We start from the raw sequence: 12,973 nt of genomic DNA, 5'->3' as shown, positions 1-12,973 counted from the left end.
AATAAATACTAGATATAGATATAGATATAGATATAGATATAGATATAGATATAGATATAGATATAGATATAGATATAGATATATATCATTATACATCATGGGGTGGGCCCTGTGACTTGTTTCCAACTCGTAATACACAACATAGGTGACAGTATACACTTCCATGATTATGTTATGTGAGAGTCTATAGATGCCACCACACAGATGCCACCAGGACATAAAAGCTGTCTTTTTAGAAGACTCTATCCTTTGGGGCCAGCAGATGGCATAGCAGTTAGTCATGGGACCCTCACATGGCCGATTGCAGCCCAGACCCAGGGCATGCCCAAGATCCCAGGAGGAGAATGAGGGAGAAGGGATCATGGTGTGGCCATCTCTCTTGGGGAGTGATTTCTCACTGTTCCTCTCACTATCTCTGTCTCACCAGTGAGGGCATGTTCCCTAAGGCAAAAACCTCTTTAAAAAAAACTCTATCCATTGCTGGACTTGACAAAATAAGCAACCATTGGGGCCAGAAGCAGGCCAGCAGGCCAGTGGTTAAAGCACTGGACTTCCACATGGCTGATCGTAGTTTGAATCCCAGACCTGGCAGCTTGCTTTCTCACTTTCTCTCTTTCTCTCATCAAAATAATAAGAATTAGGGGGTTGGCGCAGGACCGCCATGTTGCAGCAGGACAGTAATGCTGACACTGAAGATGTTTCACTGTTTGATGCCGAAGAAGAGATAACTAATAGACCAAAAAAATCCCAAATCAGACATCCAGTGGCATCATTTTTCCATTTATTCTTTTGAGTCAGTGCGATCATAGTCTATCTTCTGTGTGAATTGCTCAGCAGCAGCTTTATTGCCTGTATGGGGACGATTATCTTGTTATTGTCATGTGACTTTGGGGCAGTGAAGATATCAAAAGTGATTGGCTTGGTAGTGGCCAGTTTCCATAAACCACATAACAGTGAGGAGGAAGATGCCAAAGAACGTCACAGGTAGACTAATGTTGGCCTACGTTGGTGGAATCACATGGATGAAGATGGAAAGAGCTATAGGGTGTTTGAATCCAGGAAGACATTCCCTCAAGAGAATAAACGTGTTTCAGAGGCTGAACCAAGAATCTTTTGGTTAGGACTTATTGCCTGTCCAGTGCTGTGGGTGGTTTTTGCCTTTAGTGCTCTCTTCTCCTTCAGAGCAAAGTGGTTGGCGGTGGTTATCATGAGTGTTGTGCTACAAGGTGCCAACCTGTATGGTTACATCAGGTGTAAAGTGGGCAGCAGGAAGAATTTAACCAGTATGGCTACCTCGTATCTTGGAAAGCAGTTTTTAAGACAAAATATTGGAGATGATCAGAATTCCTAAATAGAAAACTTACATGTTTTTATCACATTGGGAAACAACCTATGAGATTCTTGACTGACTCTTTTAGAGCTCAGTCCTTGTTGCAAAGAGGAGTGTCAGGTTTTTTCCCCACTTAAAAACTATTTATAAAGAGGAAAAGTCATTAAGTTTTTGTTTTCTTTCTAGCAGGTGGGACTAGAGAGTATGGTGTCACTAGAAACAGTCTCAGTTTGTTTCATGGTGTACACATGTCCGCACACGCTCATGTGACACCAGTAGAGCCCACATTAATCAAAGTGCATGTATTCACTGACATGTGTTCTAGAGACCTTTGCATTTTTATCCATAGGCAGATGTTTTTAGTTTATCTTAAAGTGCTATGTGTTTATATATTATTTCTTGTACGTTATTTTCAGAAGTAACTTTTGCCTCTACGGTAAGAGTAAACACTTTGACCTTATGTGTTGGAAAAAATTGTTATTTTAAAATATGTACTTCATGGTGAAATTTCTTATACATAAGCAGAAAAGTGGAAAAGCACATTTGGGCCAGTGGTATTAACTAGTTTCTGAAATTTGGTTTATTTTTCTTTGTAACAAGTAATTTACTCAAGGCCCAATTGATAAAAATGGAATCCTAATAGTTTATGTTTATGGGATTCCCAGAGATTGCTGCTCTTCTATTTATTTTATGGAAAGGATAGCCAGACTTTACTTTGGAACTTCTTGGAAGCTTTTCAGTGATTGTTGGACTAATAAAATCTATCTTTTTCCATTACGAGGGTATTATTCTTATGTCATAATTAGAATAATCATTTAAATACTTGGCATAGTAAATGCCTAACGCATTTTGTGAGTGTATTTTCTTTTTCTTGCTATAATGGGAATATTGTAAATCATACATTTGTATTAATGATACTTCTTAAAGAAAAGCAATATATGTAACTGTAAACTAACCCAATCTATAAACTGTTGAAGGTATCCATTGTAAATACCACAGACTTTGTTGGTGTCTTTTAGTCAGCAGATTATGTTTGTGAATGTATTTGTAAATTGTTAAAAAAAAATTTAAGGATGTTTTGTTCAATTGAATAAGTATCTATTGGGTTGATAGCTTTGAGGGTGCATAACTTCATATTTGTATAAAATTCTACTGTTTACAAAGCAAAAAAAAATAAGAAGAAGAATTAGTTATTTAAATAACTAATTCTTTAAAAAGAAAGAAAGAAGCAACCATGTTTGTGCGGTCCCTATCACAAGGGACTGAGGACAGCCTCTGCCCAGCAAATAACCAGAAGCTGGGAATGACTTCCCGCTGCCTGCCAGCATGAAATGGAGTCCCTCAGCCTGGTGTCGGGCAAAGACAGACTCTCCCATGAACTGTGTGAACCTAGAAGCAGATTTTTCCCTAGTTGAACCTTCCTATAACAACCCAGTCCTTGCTGTGCAACCTTGCCTGGACTCTTGATCCACAGAAACTATATAAGTCACTGTAAATGCCAGGAGTCCTTTGTGTGAGGGGAAATCTATTACCGATCACTTGCACCTGATGGGTCTGGTTCTGCACCCTCAATCACGCAGACCGAAGATAAGAAACATATGTTTCAAGCCACTGAGTTTGTGGAGATGTTGTTATATAGCACCAGAAAACTAGCACAGATGTTCTGAAATAAGATAAGCAAAATGCTCAGCCCTGCCAATCTGTGGTAAGAAGGGCTCAGTCAGTCTTTTTCCTTTCATTATTCCTTACATAACATTTTACCAGCACCAACATCTCTTCCCACTGGCCTACCTTCCTCAGAGCTTCACTAATTGTTGCTGTTCTTCAAAAATATCACGTTAGGGACCAGCAGGTAGCATAATGGTTACATCGCTGGACTCAAATATGGCCAACTGTGATTCAAGTCCCGGACCCAGTGGCTTGAAACTCACACCAGGTATGTGTGCATGCGTGCCCAAAATCCCAAGAGGAGAATGGAGGAGAATGGATTGTGGTGTGGCCATCCCCCCTATGGGGTGATTTCTCACTTTCTGTCTCTCTGTCTCTGTCTCTCCCCGCAAGCACATATACCCAATAGCAAAATCTCTGAAAAAAAATCATGTTAAAAAATTGCTTTTTCAGATCTCTATGCAAATGCACTTGTATTGCTTGACTGGAAGGGTCCTTCCAGAAAACACCATCATCTTCATATGCGTGAGCTACCAGACTGGGAAGTAACGACAGAGCTCTCAGAAGGAGAACAGGTATGTTTTCTATGGGCAAAGGTATTTTGGAGCATGGAGCAGTACCTGAGGTTTCATCTGAGAAAAGCCCCATCATGGAGGGTTTCAGAGAGGGATGGTACCTAAGCAGGTTGCAGAAGGCTGAGAACTAAAGAAAGGGTGCCAAGGTACCCCAGGGCCCTATCCGGGAAGCAGCATCAGGAGTTTGATGGCCCAAGTGCCAACAGCTCAAGAGCTCCATGAACGAAACTAACACCACCATATCCAGAAAGAACACCTCTGCCTCCGCACTCGGCAAGTTAGCAGCACCTGGTGCCTGCGTGTCCCCTGTTCCATTTCACTCCAGCAGGCTTGAGCTTAAGAACTGTGGGCTCCCAGAGGCACGGGCCACATCTTTTTCATCTCTGAGTCTTCCTCATCTAGCACATTACTCACGCATTATAGAAGCTAATTAAATCTTAGTGCTATGAACGAAGTGGTGAAGAAAGCTCAGCAACTAGTCTTTGGAGAACAATGATGGCAAAAGGAGAGAGGAAAAAGGACAGTAGTAAGAGCTGAGGGGACACAACAATAGACGTGACCTCTGAGACGCTGATCCACGTGGGGGGGGTGGGATTTGGGTCCAGAGACTTCCTTCAGTTTGCCAGGCAGGCATGTACCCATGTCCAGAGATGGCTAAGCCTGGAGGTGGACCTGGTGTTGGCAAGCTGTTAGGAGTACTGTCTCTCTCTGCCTCTCTCTCACTCTCTCATGGAAGAATTAAGAAAGAGGAAGAAAAGAAAGAACGATAAAGGAAAAAAGAAATAGAAAAAAAGGAAAGAAAAAGAAAGAGAAAAGAAAGAGGAGAGAGAAGAAAGAAGAAAGAGAAAGGAAAAAAAGAGAAAGAAAGAAAAAGGCATTTAACAAGGAAAAAGACCGTTCCCGTTCCTGAATGCACTGGGTCTGCCCACGAGTCTCTGAGACCGTGACCAGAATGTTGACCATTTCTTTGCATCTGGGAGGCTGTTCCTGTTGACCCTGCAGCCGTCACCATGCCACAAAATGAATACACTGAGTTATATCATAAACACTATGGATACCATTTGGATTATCATGAGAAAAAGAGAAAAAAAAAAGTCAAGAGGTTTGTGAATGTTCAAAGAAGGCATAAAGATGATCGGTCTGAGGGCTAAGCTCTATCATAAACACCGCCATGCTGAGAAAATACCCATAAAAAGAAGATCAAGATGCATGAAAACAGGAACACCAAACAAGAATGATGGAAAGACTCCACAAGGAGCAGTACCTGCTTATCTATGGACAGAGAAGGACAGTCCTGAGCTAAAATAGTTCCCAATATGATTAAACAAAAATGGAAAAGAAAATAAATTGGGAAAATGGAAAATCCGTTTACCCAAAGTTCAAGCCCAGGCAGAAACAGATGTATTAAAATGTATTCAAACAGGAAAGAGAAAGAAGAAGGCATGGAAGAGGATGGTTACGAAAGTCTGCTTTGTTGGAGATGGCTTTACTAGAAAACCACCTAAATATGATTCATTAGACCAATGGGTTTCTTTTTCAAGAAGGCCCATGTAACACATCCTGAATGAACTAAAAGCCACCTTCTGCCTGCCAATACTTGGTGTAAAGAGAATCTCTCGGACCAGTGGATGTTGTAATGGTTATGTCACTGGGTTCCCATGTAGTTGACTGCAGCTCAAGACCCAGACCTAGTGGCTTAAAACTCATGCCAGGCATGTGTGCATGCATGCCCAGAATCCCAAGAGGAGATTGGAGGAGAAGGGATTCTGGCATGGCCATCCTCTCTAGGAAAGGGGTGCTTTCTCGCTTTCTGTCTCTCTCTCTCTTTGTGTCTCTGGTAAGCACACAAACCCTATAGCAAAAATCTCTCAAAAAGAAGAAGAAGGAGAATCTCTCATCCCCACTATATTTAACTTTGCATGTATCACCAAAGGTACTGTCATTGAGGTGAACGTGAGTGAGGTGGGCCTTATGACACGAGGAGGCAAGGTTATTTGAGGAAAATATGCCCACGTTACCAACAATCCTGAACAACGATGGATGCATAAATGTGGTCTTACTGGTTTGATAGCAGTTTCATACAAGTAACTCCTTATCATTTCTGGAGGTGACACACCCACCTGGAAAACCACCCTGACTGTTACATTTCTCAATACAGCTGGTCTCATATGTCTGCAGTCATCCAAAGATTATTTATTAAACTGTACAAAAACACTAAAGTGGCCTGGTTTCACAGGAAAAGAAGAAGGAGGAGGAGGAGGAGGAGGAGAAGAAGAAGGGAAAAAGAACCAAAAGAAGAGAAGGAGTGGGAACCAGCAGTTAGCGTAATGGCTATGTCACTGGACTCCCACGTAGTTGACCGTGGTTCGTGTCCCGGATCCGGTGGCTTAAAACTCACGCCGGGTGCGTGTGCGTGCGTGCCCAAGATCCCGAGAGGAGAATGGAGGAGAAGGGATTGCGGCGTGACAATCCTCTCTGGGGGGTGATTTCTCACTTTCTGTCTCTATGTCTCTCTCTGTCTGGCGAGCACACGGGCCCTATAGCGAAAACCTCTCCAAAAAATAAATAAATAAATAAAAGAGGAGCCAAGAAGGAACCCCAAGGAAGGTTGGGGTGTGGCAGGGCTCTGCTATGAAGAAACCAGGTGCAGGGACTGTTAGAGGGTTCATGGAGTAGGAAATAAAACCTTTCTCCAGGAGAGAGAGGGCCTGGGGCCTTGGGGAGAAGTTAGGGGCAATAACAACTGGGAACCAGCAGCAATAACAATGGCTTCCATGTCTTCCAGGACAGGACCACTAGGGTCAGTTCACTCGTACTTCTCAGACCTTCAGCACCAATGTTCCTTAATGAGAATTGGGAATGAAAGGGCATTCAATAGCCAGGGGACAGCAACAGAGAATCTCTTCCAAGAAAACAAAAATAAAATATTTCGATATTTACACTGGAGTGTATTTGCATAAAGGTGCTCAAGAAGGATACTCAAGAAATAATAAAAATCCTGGTTATGTGGGTGGGTGGAGTGGGGTAGACAGATGGGGAGAAGGGGTAGGAGTGAAGATTTGTATTAGATGTCTTTTTATATTATTTTGATTTTTCTTAAGGGAGAGATTTTTGCTATAGGGCGTGTGCGCTCAACAGAGAGAGAGAGAGACAGAGAGACAGAAAGTGAGAAATCACTCCATGGGGAATGGCCATGCTGCAATCCTTCTTCTCCATTCTCCTCTCAGGATTTTGGGCTTGCACAATCACACACACACACACACACACACACACACACACGCCCGACCTGAGTTTTAAGCCACCAGGTCCAGGACTCAAATCATAATCGACTATGTGGGAGTCCAGAGATGTAACAGTTACACCATCTGCTGGTCCCTTTTCTTGATTTTTTTGAGCCAGGTAAATGTATTACCTTTTTTAGAAGTGTAAGTTATACTTTATTTATTTTTTTAGTGTTAAGAGACATTATTGTCTGAAATTACAAGATTAAGTGTATGTGTACTCTTATAACATATTTAAACCTGTTTATCTCCACATCATCCTCTTGGTTAAACTTTATTCATACAGTATTGGGTTGTTGAAAAAGTCATGATATATTTTTGCATGGAAAAATGCATTATTACTTTTCTGACAACCCTATATATATATACACATATATATATATATACACACACACACACACATATATATATCCCCTTCTTTCTTTTTCTTTGAGACAAGGTCTTTCTGTGTTGCCGAGGCTGGCCTCAAACACGCTCCTTTGCCTCAGCCTACCCAATCTGAGCTTATAGACATGCACCCCTGAGCCTGGCTTCTGCCCTTCGTATATTCTCCTCTTTTATGAAAGACATTACTATCCAGTCTCAAGCCAGACCTCCTCCTTCACCAGCCCCCACCTCTCCTCATCAAGTGTTAAAAGGACGTCTTCCTCCGTTTCTCTGGAATGCTTCTCTCCATTAGAGTTCCGCCCTGCAAGTCCGTTTCTTCAGAAACCTGGCATGTGGGATTTTCCCTGCCCTGTGGCAGCCTTCTCTTCCTCCGTCAGTGGTGCCAGCCCCATGTCTGTTTGCTCTTGTAGTTCTTGTGTCATGGCCACGGTCTTATTCACAGTAGCACAGATGCAGCTCCTAGTCTCTGTTCAACAGCAACTGGTTTAAAGCGTGCACACGGAGTTTGATACCGAGGCTGTATCGCTGACAGTTCCTTTAAGAGTGTAACTGGGTTTTTCTCACCTGCTGAATCAGTATTTGGTCTTGGTTTCGTATTCCAGCCTGTACTGAATATAACCCAGATCAGAGTCAGCGCCCCGGAACACCGGTCTCTGCCTCCATGTGGAATCATTGACATTCCTCCTAAATTATACTTGAAAGGAGAAAAAGCTCTTCAAAATTTGTCCAGAAAATTTCAACTGGGTAAGATAAAAGAGGCTCTCCATTCAAAACAAAGGGAAGAGACAAAATCAAATCATACCAGGGCCAGCAGGTGGCATGGTGGTTAAGAGTGCTGGACTCCCACATGGCCAACTGCAGTTCAAGTCCTAGAACTGGCAGCTTGCTTTCTTGCTTTCTCACTCTCTCTCTCACTCTATCCCTCTCTGGTCAAATTAAAAATAAATAAAGTTAAAACAAAAATAATTCTTTAAAAAAAAATCAAATTGTACCTTTGATCTATGAGAAGTCTTCAAAAACCTCACAGAAAATGCATAATATGAAAATTCCTGTACAGGTTTCTATTTTTTGACCCAAAATAACCTACTTTGATTTTATTTCTCCATGGACTTTTTGAAGTCCCTTGTACTTGTCTTACAAAAGGCCTCAACAACCGGGGAGACCATGAGGCAAGAAAGGTTAGACCAAATTATTTTTGGTTTTAGTTTTTGCTATAGGGCGTGTATGCTTGCTGGAGAGGGATAGGGAGCAAGGGAAAGTGAGAAATCACTCCCCAGGGGAGGGCCAAGTCGCAATCCCTTCTCCATTCACACAGACGCACCTGGTGTGTTTTTCAACCCACCAGGTCCAGGACTTGAACTGCACAGTTGGCCATGTGGGATCCAGCGCCTTAACCCCCACCCAACCTGCTGCCCCAGGCCAGGTTTTTTTTTTTTAATTAATTTTATTAGTTATTTATTTATTTGCCAGAGAGAGATGGAAGGTGAGAAAGCAAGCCGCCAGGTCCAGGCCTCTAATCATAGTCGGCCATGTGGAAGTTCAGCCCCTTAACTGCCACACTACCTTCTGGTCCCCAGGCCAATTTTTTTAAAGTTTCTTTCTTTCTCTCTTTCTTCCTTCCTTCCATGAGTGAGAAACAGAGAGGCAGAGGCAGAGATAGCACCCAGCAACAGGGTCTTGGTGCCACTGTTCAGCCCAGCCTTCAGACTACCCCAGATCACGAGCAAGTGTGTGCCGAGAGTACTCTGGGAGGTGTCAGGACTTGAACCAGGAACCTTCCCATGTGGGATTGCCTCTTACAGAGTCACATTTTGCCATTGTGCCACCACTTGGCCAGTATTTTTTTTTTCTATTTTTTTTAAAGAAGTGTTTGCTATAGGGTGCATGCACTCACCAGACAGACAGAGACAGAGAGATAGAAAGCGAGAAATCACCCTCCAGAAGGGATGGCCATGCCGCAATCCCTTCTCCTCCATTCTCCTCTCGGGATCTTGGGCACGCACGCACACGCGCCCGGTGTGAGTTTTAAGCCACCGGGTCTGGGACACAAACTGCAGTCAACTACGTGGGAGTCCAGCGACATAGCCATTACTCCAACTGCTGGTCCCAGTATTTTATATTTTTTTATTTGAACGACTGGATAAATGGGGTGGTCACTTGTTCACAAAGTGGCAGAGTGGGGGCCTGGCAGGTGGTGTGGTGGTTGGGGCAGCCGGACTCCCACATGACTGACCATGGTTCGAGTCTTGGACCTGGTAGCTCACTTTCCCTCTCTCTCTACCTCTCTCTGGTCAACTTTAAAAAATAAAGTAAAATAATGGCAATACATGCAAGTAAATAAAATTTTAAAATATTTTTTTAAAAAGTAGCAAGGGACTGTTTCCTCTTCTGCATATCAAGAGCAGGACTGGAAGATCTTTTCAGATCCTTCCAGCCCTAACACTCAGGTTCGCTGACTGACAGCCTTACTGGTTTGGTATTGTAGCCTGGGTACTGTTTCAGACTCCAGCACTGCGACACGTCCCTGGGGCTAAGACTTCGATATGGGTTTCTTCTGCCTCATCTCCATTCACGATCTCACCATTGAAAAGGTTAAAAGTCAGCTCGGTTTGGAGGAAATACATAATCCATCAGAACAAAGTCATACTTAAATGTCAAGGTAAACAAGGCACCCTTTGCCCATAGGAGTGAAGGGAAAAGGCTTCACCCAACGGTGAACTGGCGCCATCTAGTGGCCCATGATATCACTCAGCCATTACGGAGCAGGTACATGTCCTTCAAATACCGCTTTTGTGAATAGTATTAAGATTTCTTTCAGGGTTGGCCTTCGGGAAAATCCAAGGCAAATTGTTCCATAAATTCAGTATCCCTTTATGGAATTCTGTCCAATGACAGCAGATTAATGGGAAGAGAGTAAACGGATTCAGGCCCACTTGGTTCTGTGCATCCTGGGTTGCCTGTTGACTGTAGGACCTGGAGCTGGTCACCAAACTTCCATCGTCTGTGTAAGTCGGAAGTACGATTGTCCCTCCAGCGTTGTGGGGAATGTGTGGGAGGAAGAATACATGGTCTTCAGGGCAGCAGGAGGCGTGGTGGTTAAGGTGCTAGACTCCCACATGGTAAACCACAGTTCGAGTCTGGACCTGGTGGCTTGCTTTCTCACTTTCTCTCTCCCTCTGGTGAAATTAAAAAATATTAATAATGATTTTTAAATGAAATAAATGGTTATTTAAAAAAGAAAAATAAAAGAATGCATAGCCCTTGACACAGGTGTATGTGCTCACTAAAGGTTAGTTCCACCTCGTTTCTTTCACTTGGCTGCTGATGCATCCCATCTCTCTGCTTCCAGGGCTGCCTTCCAGTCACACCAAATAGACATTTTCACAAAGGCTGAAATATCTATCCAATGAGCACACATACCCTGTAGCAAAAAATTTCTTTTAAAAAATTAAAAAGAGATATTCAACCTGTATTTCTACCCCAAGAACACAACAGATTCATACCAGGAAGCCTAGGGTTCTGTCCTATTCTTGCTCTGATAGGGTAGATAACTTTTCTTGCAATAAACTATAAAGACTATTTGGTATGATGAATGTTAAAGTCTCTTGTATTAAATAAGCAGCCTATAGATAGGAATGCAGGTTAATCATCCTCCATCTAGATATCTGAAACCAGAAATGCTCCAAAATCTGAAACATTTTGAGCCGTGATGCCTCAAATGGAAAACTCCCCAGCTGACCTCATGTGATAAAATCACAGTCAAAACAGTACGCTACAAAAATATTGCCTAAAATCACCTGGGGACTTTGTGTATAAGATGCATATGAAATGTAAATGAACTTTTTAAAGAATTGTTTTGGAGAGGTTTTTGCTATAGGGCACGTGCGCTCACCAGAAAGACAGAGAGAGGCAGAGAGACAGAAAGCGAGAAATCACCCCCCAGGGGGGATGGCCATGCCACAATCCCTTCCCCTCCGTTCTCCTCTTGGGATCTTGAGCACACACACACTGGTGTGAGTTTAAGCCACCGGGTCCGGGACTCAAACAGCGATCAACTACATGAGAGTTCAGGGACGTAGCCATTACGCCATCTATTGGTCCCTTTTTTAAAGAATTTTTTCATTTAACTTTCATTTATTTATTAATTTGACCAGAGGGAGAATGAGAGAGAGATAGAGAAAGTGAGAAAGCAAGCTGCCAGGTCCCAGACTTGAACCGTGGTAAGCCATGTGGGAGACCAGCATCCTTAACCACCATGCCACCTGCTGGCCCCATAAATGAATTTTAGACTTGTGTTCCATCCCCAAGATATCTCATTATGTATATGAAAATATTCTAAAATGCAAAAAATCTGAAATCCAAAATACTTCTGGTCTCTAGCATTTCATAAAAGAGATACTTGGGGGTCAGCAGATGGCATAGTGGTTAAGGCTCTGGACTCTTTCATGGCCAACTGTGGTTCGAGCCTTGGACCCTACAGCTTGAAACTCTCACTGTGTGTGTGTGTGTGGCGGGGGGGAGGAGGGGGGAGCGCAAAATCCCAAGAGGGGAATGGAGGAGAAGGTATTGCAGCATGGCCATCCCTGCTTTGGGGAGGGGGTGGGGGGGTGACTTCTCACTTTCTTTCTCTCTGTCTCTCCAGCAAGCACACACACCCTATAGCAAAAATCTCTAAAAAAAAAAAATTAAGAAAGGATACCCAGCCTGTATTCATTCCAGAAGCAGTTGCATTTTGCAAGAGGAGAGACAAAAGGAGGCAACTCTAATATGGTGGGTATCCAAGCCGATATCCAGTAGCAAATTGTGTCTTATTGCATTGCCAACTCTACATAGCACATTGATCCTAGTCTCACAGTCCTTTTCATGGTTTTGGAAGAGTATGTGTCACTAAGTATGTGGAATAGACCAGCCCTTTTTTTTGATAGCTAGTTAAGAAAGAGAATGGCCCTGTCTTTAGGAATACACACCAAGTCCTTTAGATACAAAGAGGATAACATCTGCTACTTACCTGAATGATTCAGAAAAAAAGAGCGTGCGTCTTTAAGTACATATATATGATGTTTGTATATGTACATATACAGACAGTATACACTGCAAGTACGTATACCCTGTATATAGAAGTGTTACATGTACTATGTATGTACATATTCACAAATGAAGACAAATATCCACATATAGGAATAAGAAATGTGCAAAATATTAACAAGTAGTCAATTTAAGCAAACGGTGCACAAGAATTCATTGCAGGGACAGCAGGTGGTGTGGTAGGTGAGGCACTGGACTCCCACATGACTGACCATGGTTTGAGTCCAGGACCTGGAGTCTCGCTTTCTCACTTTCACTCTTCTCTCTCTTTTCTTCCTTCTCTCTTCTCTCTCTCATCAAATTAAAAAACTATAGTAATAGGAGCCCAGGAAGAAGCAGCAGAGCAAGCTGGAGGCAGCAATTCCTGGCAGCCTCTGGCAGGACTGATCCTGAGGAAGCCAGAAGGTGTGCACTGGGATGAGGCAGTCAGGAATCTGGAGCTTATTTAATGAAAAGTGCCACAGGGACCAGCAGTTAGCATAATGGCTATGTCGCTGGACTCCCATGTAGTCGATTGCGGTTCGCGTCCCAGACCCGGTGGCTTAAACTCATGCTGGGCACATGTGCATGCATCCATTCCCAAGATCCCAAGAGGAGAATGGAGGAGAAGGGATTGCGGCATGGCCATCCCCCCTGGGGGGGGGGGG

At 43.1% G+C, this 12,973-nt stretch overlaps 2 pseudogenes; both read left to right on the top strand.

Moving 5' to 3' along the window:
- Nucleotides 1-853: 853 nt before the first annotated feature.
- Nucleotides 854-1,438, top strand: LOC102482315 (Golgi apparatus membrane protein TVP23 homolog B pseudogene; annotated as a pseudogene).
- A 3,145-nt stretch (nucleotides 1,439-4,583) lies between these two features.
- Nucleotides 4,584-12,973, top strand: part of LOC106734462 (ribosome biogenesis protein NSA2 homolog) — a 15,172-nt pseudogene continuing 6,782 nt past the window's right edge.

This window comes from Tupaia chinensis, unplaced genomic scaffold (genome assembly GCF_000334495.1).
Source record: "Tupaia chinensis unplaced genomic scaffold, TupChi_1.0 Scaffold000119_2, whole genome shotgun sequence".
Taxonomy (NCBI): Eukaryota; Metazoa; Chordata; class Mammalia; order Scandentia; family Tupaiidae; genus Tupaia; species Tupaia belangeri.
This window is presented reverse-complemented; position numbering and strand designations above follow the sequence as displayed.